The sequence below is a fragment of the Schistocerca nitens genome, chromosome 3, assembly GCF_023898315.1.
Source record: "Schistocerca nitens isolate TAMUIC-IGC-003100 chromosome 3, iqSchNite1.1, whole genome shotgun sequence".
In the NCBI taxonomy this organism is placed as follows: domain Eukaryota; kingdom Metazoa; phylum Arthropoda; class Insecta; order Orthoptera; family Acrididae; genus Schistocerca; species Schistocerca nitens.
The window spans coordinates 598,107,363-598,114,740 of record NC_064616.1 but is presented as its reverse complement, the minus strand read 5'-3'; the positions used below and the strand labels follow the sequence as shown (position 1 = coordinate 598,114,740).

The 7,378-nt window shown below is 39.0% G+C and overlaps 1 pseudogene; it reads right to left on the bottom strand.

The window, feature by feature from the left end:
- Nucleotides 1-672: 672 nt before the first annotated feature.
- LOC126249352 (phospholysine phosphohistidine inorganic pyrophosphate phosphatase-like) lies at nt 673-1,494 on the bottom strand (annotated as a pseudogene).
- Nucleotides 1,495-7,378: the final 5,884 nt, after the last annotated feature.

Here is a 7,378-nt window from a genome sequence, read left to right as displayed (position 1 = left end):
AGTACTTAACAATAAGAGTACATAATCCAAAATTTAACTATTACATAAACAAACCTATCTTAATGTGTGTTTCACCTTACTATTTACCCTCTACTTGAAAAAATTCAGCTAATGAACAGAAGCTATTGGGTGCTGTAAGATAACTATAATTTTGAATATAGCATTTAGATGAGTTTCAGACCATATTATTTAAGTAACCAATTTTACAGCAACTTCACTATCTGACAATGTTTGGTCCCTGATTTTTATTAAAGTATATAATTGTCTCTGCAATTTTAAAATATTTACTAAATTACTGCTCAATAACTTATTACTTATATACCTCATTAGCCAGAGCTCATACTGAAACTTTCAACATAAACCTCACACGTAACAGAGTTATGAACATTTGTTCAGAACCTTGGATCTATACATAAACTGTGACATCTTAATGATCTAGTGGGAATTAGTTTACAAATACATTTTTGAACTTTACATTTATATAATTTACAATCATTTGATATCTGATCAAAGTTTATTCTCAAAAATGATTTGGAACATGGAATAATCTGAGGGTCTGGTACAACAAAACTTAAGTTCAAAAGTTAAGTTTCATTCACCATATAGCTGTGCAAATCAATAGTATTACAGTTTCTTAATATCATACATGCTGTCACAAGACAAAAATGCAAATTAACTGTATGCGCTTGTATTTTGAAGCAAATTCCTTGACTGAACAATAATACTGACCGCTTCCGCAAGATCATCAACAATAAGATCCGGTTTTACCCTTGGGTGCTTTTCATCACATGGACGAAACTTACCAGTTCTTACAAGTATACCTGCTATTCCACAAGCTTGTGCTCCCCCGACATCTGATTCAATGTCATCACCAACCATAACAGCTTCTTCAGGTTTTACTCCTATTGCAGATAGCGCTGAGTGAAAAAAAGAGGCAAGTGGTTTCCTAACAACTTCGGCAGAGACACCTGTAGCATATTCTAATGCTGTGGTGAATACACCAACATCTAAAACCAAGTCTCCCTTCTCTCTATAGTATTTACCTCTGCCCATGGAAAAAAGCCGCGGCTTATCCATATCGTTCAAAATTCGGAACGCTTTATTAAGATTCTCGTACGAAAAATTTTCCGTAGCATCGCCGACAACAACTCAGTTAGCGTGTTCCTTGTTGAGGCCGTCAAATTCTAATAATAAGTCTGGATGTACAAGAAGATGTGGCCGTAGTTTTTCTTTTCGTAAAAGGTCAACCAGAGCAGGGCATGGCGCAATAACGTCATGTTCAGTAACGCAGTAACCCAGTTTTGATAACGTCAAACATAACGACGATCTAGTCACCTGAGTTTCATTTGTTAGTAACTTAATGGCCAGTCCAGCTTTTTTCAACCTATTTACAGCCTCGACAGAGCCAGATATGGCAGACGATCCGTCCTTGAGAACACCCGTTATGTCTAATAAAACTCCATTTATTCTTTGCGGTAATTTTAGTGTACTCATTGTGAAACTTCCAAAATTTCGAGTCTCTATCACAGTGTTGTTCGTTGCTCTGTTTGCACACAACGAAAATACAATAAACGAGGTTCCCCAGTCAGCAACTCTCACCTGTACACATAACTCCAGTACCAGCACTCCTTAATCTATTTGAGTACTTGCTGAACATAATTATTGAAATGTGTGTGAAATCTTATGGGACTTAACTGCTAAGGTCATCAGTCCATAAGCTTACACACTACTTAACCTAAATTATCCTAAGGACAAACACACACACCCATGCCCGAGGGAGGACTCGAACCTCCGCCGGGACCAGCCGCACAGTCCATGACTGCAGCGCCTCAGACCTCTCGGCTAATCCCGCGCGGCTAATATTTATCATTAGTAGGTCGTCTAACCATGGAAAAGTTGGAGGACAGTTTATAGGTTCTTGTAATTTAAGCTGAGTGTGAACATAAAAGATTTTTATTTACTCTAGTTATTGAACACAATACAGAAGTAGTTAACAAAGAGCAAAATTTTCTAGAAATCTGAACTGGATTCACGCAAAGTGACAATACCACTGTGGGGAGGTACCAATTTATATCGAAGACTGCATGGAAAAAGGGGACCAAGTTATCCTTATCTGGGCTTCCAAATTCAACATACATGAGACATAATCACAAATCATAATCACAAGTAAGTAGTGAGCTGCTAAGAGTATAGTTTGTGCCACCACGGACTGCGAAAGAGACATTTCCCTACAATCAGCAGTACTTGCACCCATCAGCACCAGAGGACAGCCAGGAGACCAATCACATGGCAGCCAGAACGCGACTGCCACCAAACTTACTTCTCCCCCACCACTATCTCCTTTAAAAAAATCTACGTGGAGTGGACGATGCAATGCTATTACCAGTGTGGCAGACGAGAATATCACTTATTTCATGAGAAAACAGCAGAAACTTTCCATTATTGACATAAAAAATGCACATTACAAACATATGGTTGGTACTGGTCTAAGTCAGTGTCTCCTCAATTGATTGTGCAGAAAAGGCAAAACTATCACACTCAATTATTCTCTGGTGATGTCAGTGGCATCCCTTGCCCTCAGCTAGGCCAGGCACCAGCTCTGCTCACAAAAGCACAAATTTGGCCTAAGCCTCATTTTTGCGAGAACTGCCCGTCTTCCTTTGGAGGCTCACCTCTGATGCACTGACTGCCTTCTGGCGACAACAGGACCGTGGCACTACACTGGAAGTACGTCTTCCCAGCGCGTAAAACGCAAAGCCTGACTCCGAAGCCTACTCGTCTACTACTCTCAATAAAATAACCACGTAGTAGTGGCAGAAAATGAAACAATATCACTTAGCGATATGTGATAGTTATGCCAACACATAGGTGATGGACCGTCATGAAGCTTTGATTATCACCAACTGAACTTCTCTATTTTCAAAAATATACCATAAACTTCTTTTCTCCCTAATTCGATTCAGTACCTTCTCATCAGTTATCTGTCTGACCTTCAGCATTCTTTTCTAGCGCCGCGCCGCAAAAACTTCATTTTGTCTGAGCCGTTTATCGTCCATATTTTACATCCAGAACAAATACTTTCAGAAAAGACTTGCTAACACTTAAATTTATATTCGATGTTAACAGATTTCTCTTTTTCGCAAACAGTTTTCATGTTAAAGACAGCCTGAATATTAGATCATCTCTACTTGGTCCACCGTCAATTCAAAAAATGGCTCTGAGCACTATGGGACTTAAATGCTGAGGTCATCAGTTCCCTAGAACTTAGAACTACTTAAACCTAAACTGCTGAGGTCATCAGTTCCCTAGAACTTAGAACTACTTAAACCTAACTAACCTATGGACATTGTAAGTAGGCTGTTTAGGTTTTCTTATTGGTAACGCCACGTAGCGCTCTGTATGAAAATCACTGGCTGTGCTGTGTGCAGTCTGTGGCTAGTTTGCATTGTTGTCTGCCATTGTACTGTTGGGCAGCTGGATGTTAACAGAGCGTAGCGTTGCGCAGTTGGAGGTGAGCCGCCAGCAGTGGTGGATGTGGGGAAGTGAGATGGCAGATTTTTGAGAGCGGATGATCTGGACAGAGACAGTAAATTTGTAAGAATGGATGTCATGAACTGCTATATATATTATGACTTTTGAACACTATTAAAGTAAATACATTGTTTGTTCTCTATCAAAATCTTTCTTTTGCTAACTGTGCCTATCAGTAGTTAGTGCCTTCAGTAGTTTGATCTTTTATTTAGCTGGCAGTAGTGGCGCTCGCTGTACTGCAGTAATTCGAGTAACGAAGATTTTTGTGAGGTAAGTGATTTGTGAAACGTATAGGTTAATGTTAGTCAGGGCCATTCCGTTGTAGGGATCTTTGAAAGTCAGATTGCGTTGCGCTAAAAATATTGTGTGTCAGGATAAGCACAGACTTGTATAATTTTTCAAAAGGGGACGTTTCATATGTCGACCCTTAGCCGAGGATACCTCACTGGAATCTTTGATTTTTTTCTTGTAGTTTGTATAATTAGTGTAGCCTTTGTTTATTGCTAGCGCGTAATCATTGAGAGAATTTCCTTTGTAATTGTAGTTTTTCATTGTTGTACACTAAAACAGTTGTGACATGCATGTAGATTTGCACCAAGTATTTCGCAGCTGCGCTTGCAATTAAGTAGATATTATTTCCATTGCTATGTTAATGTGTTTTCTTATTTTTCTCTTCAAATTGTGCTTTTCTGTGTTATCGTATGAAATATTGTGACAATTATGGCGTGTGAAAAACGTAATACTAGGCTCCAAAGTAAACTGAGAAATGACAGAGAAGACGAAAGCAGTGTGTTAGCGCCACCGTGTAATGAATTAACTAATGTTCAACATAGTAATTTGGTAACTGTGCATAGGGAAATGGAGCGGGCGGCAAACAGTGGCGTAGGCAGTGAAACAAATAGTGAACAGGGAAGCATTATCGATCGATTGGTCGGCAACAGCTCGCCTCAGGAATCCGAAATGACAGGACACAATCTTGCAAATACTGCAGATTCAGGTTTTGCGTCCTCACCGTTTTCTCAAATAAGTCAAAACACATTTTCTGCTTCTCAAAATGCGAATATTGCCGGTTCAAATGCACTGCCGAATAGCACTGAGGAACATGTTTCAGACACCAGTGCATTGTTATTACAGTTAATGCAACAAATGGGACAAAGGCTACAAAAGTTGGACACAATGCTTGAACAAAATCAGAAACAAATGGGACAAAATCTTCAAAAGTTAGACACAATGGAACAAAATCTTCAAAAGTTAGACACAATGGAACAAAATCTTCAAAAGTTAGACACAATGGAACAACACCAGAGACAAACACAGCAAAAGCTTCAAAAGTTAGACACAATGGAACAAAATCTTCGGAAGTTAGACACCATGCTTGAACAAACACGTGAAGATTTAACTAATGAGTTACATAACATTGAATCGAAATGTCAAAAAGTCTGTAATTACGTAAAAACACAAATTTGTGAGCATTTTCAACCTTTTTTTCGCGGCATGAAAATGCATTACAGAATCACAGAGCAGCCATAAAAGAACTGCAAACAATTGTTCATGAAAATCATGAGACCTTGCAAGCTAAAATTGACTCAGTTGCATCTACCGATTCGGTTACGCAACTTGCAAACTCAGGAAAACTTAAAGGACACAGTAGATACTCTGAAAATTGGTTCAGAAAGACACATGGAGAAAATTAGTTCATTATCAGAGAAAGTGGCCGAACTTTCGGATCAGTTCACTAACTTATCTGCAAAGGTAGATGATGATCTGAATGACACAAGACCTGTAGCCATCACTGACACAGAAGAGTATGAACAAATTAAGAAATTCAAACAAAATCAGAATCAAATTAATACGCAACACAAAAGAGAAATCCGGGAAGTACAAGATCAGTTGGCACAAGTAATACAAAAATTACATATTTCAGAGGACACTCGCGCTCCAACACGGGAAGAGGGACATAGAAATACGGAAAAGCCACAAAATAATAACACAGGGCATTTCGGAAATTATGAAAGAAATTGGCAAGGTACACCGAATTTTGAGATGGAACCGCCGAAACGACGTAACAATGACCGACATGCGTCTCGCCGACATGATGATTTTAACTATAAGCTGTTCATTACTACACGTAAATTCAAAACATTTAAGAATTCTGGCAACGACATTCATCCACAAGCATGGCTCCATCAATTCTCTCATTGTTTTCCTCCCAACTGGTCTTTAGAGCACAGATTAGAATTTATGTGTGGCTATTTAGAGAACGAACCAGCTGTAAGAATGCGATCGGTCATTCACGATTGCCACAGTGAAGGAGAATTTTATCATGCCTTCCTCTCAGCGTATTGGTCTCAAGCTACACAAGACCGAGTAAAACATAGCATCATAATGATGAAACATTTCGAACAATCTGAATTTTCCAGTCTTGTGAAATATTTTGAAGACATGTTGCACAAGAATCAGTACCTCTCAAACCCATACAGCCCCTCAGAACTCATCCGCATTTGCTTAATCAAATTACCTGAACATTTACGACATATTATTTTGGCAGGACGTTGCAAAGACGACATTGAAGCTTTTCAGGGACTCTTACAAGAATTAGAAATTGACACTGACAATCGCGAAACGCGAAAACAGGAACACAACAATTACGAGTCACATCCGTCGCAATTCTGCGATGAAAGAAATAATAACTGGACACGACAAGGCTATTCTTACAACGCAAATCGTGAACAAAACAGACACCACCCATATGACAACCACTGGCAGAGTAATAGTTACAGAGAAAGATCGCATTTCCGTAGTAATGAATATGACAGAGACAACCATAGAAACAGACAATATGGGAACCAAAACAATTATTATCAAGGGAGAGAGAATAACTTCAGACGTAACAGTTCAGCGCGCAGTTACGATTCAGGGAGAAATTCTCCACTACGTGACCGACAAGAAAGAAACTATGGAATCTACCGACATGACGACAGACGATGTAGTCGTAACGACAGACCTGAATTGCATCAGAACTGGCGGGATTCAGATAGGGCAGGGTCCTCTCGACAAGGTGAATTTGTGGAAGTTAGGTCTCCCAATCCCAATAACGACGTGCGCCAACAAAGAGTCAGACTATGACTCGCGCCGCAGGCAGCCACGTGTGCCGGCTGGCTCAGCGAAAAATAACACCTTGAAAAAAAATTTAGCGTTCCTTACCGACGTATACCGCATGATAATTGCATTCAAGTCGAAACTCTGAGTACTATGAAGAGCAAAGGATTGCACCACACTTCACATGTAAAACCGCTTATTGAGAGATAATCTATTTTTTTAACTTAGTTTTTGCCATAAAACTTTTCACTTCACGCTACTAGTACAATTTGTCACACTGAGAAACTGTTAACATGCAACAATGTTTTGAAGTTAGCTATCCAGCCTAGAACCCAGGGAACATTTTTAAACAGAAATTACGAATGCATTGTTATAGTGAACAGACGACACAGTGTTGTTATTTTTGCATTCTTGCTTGTTAGTTGCACGATTACGTAACGACTATCAGGCTTACATACTTAGAACATATACTGCTAATGGGATTTTAATGTAACATTTTGGTTTACTTGAAAAGACATTCTTTATTTAAAGTACTTTCTGAGAGATACCAGATGACACAGTGGTTAGTTTATTTGATAGCTACACGATTATATCACGACGCTACTAATGTGTGACACAATTTACATTGTTGCTTTTGTGCTGTAGCTGCTTTATATCCGCACAGTTTTTTCTGAATTCTTCTGGAAAGTAAAACATGTTTTGTAACTTTGTGGTATAGCTACATTAAGACAGCCTTTTTTGTTACACA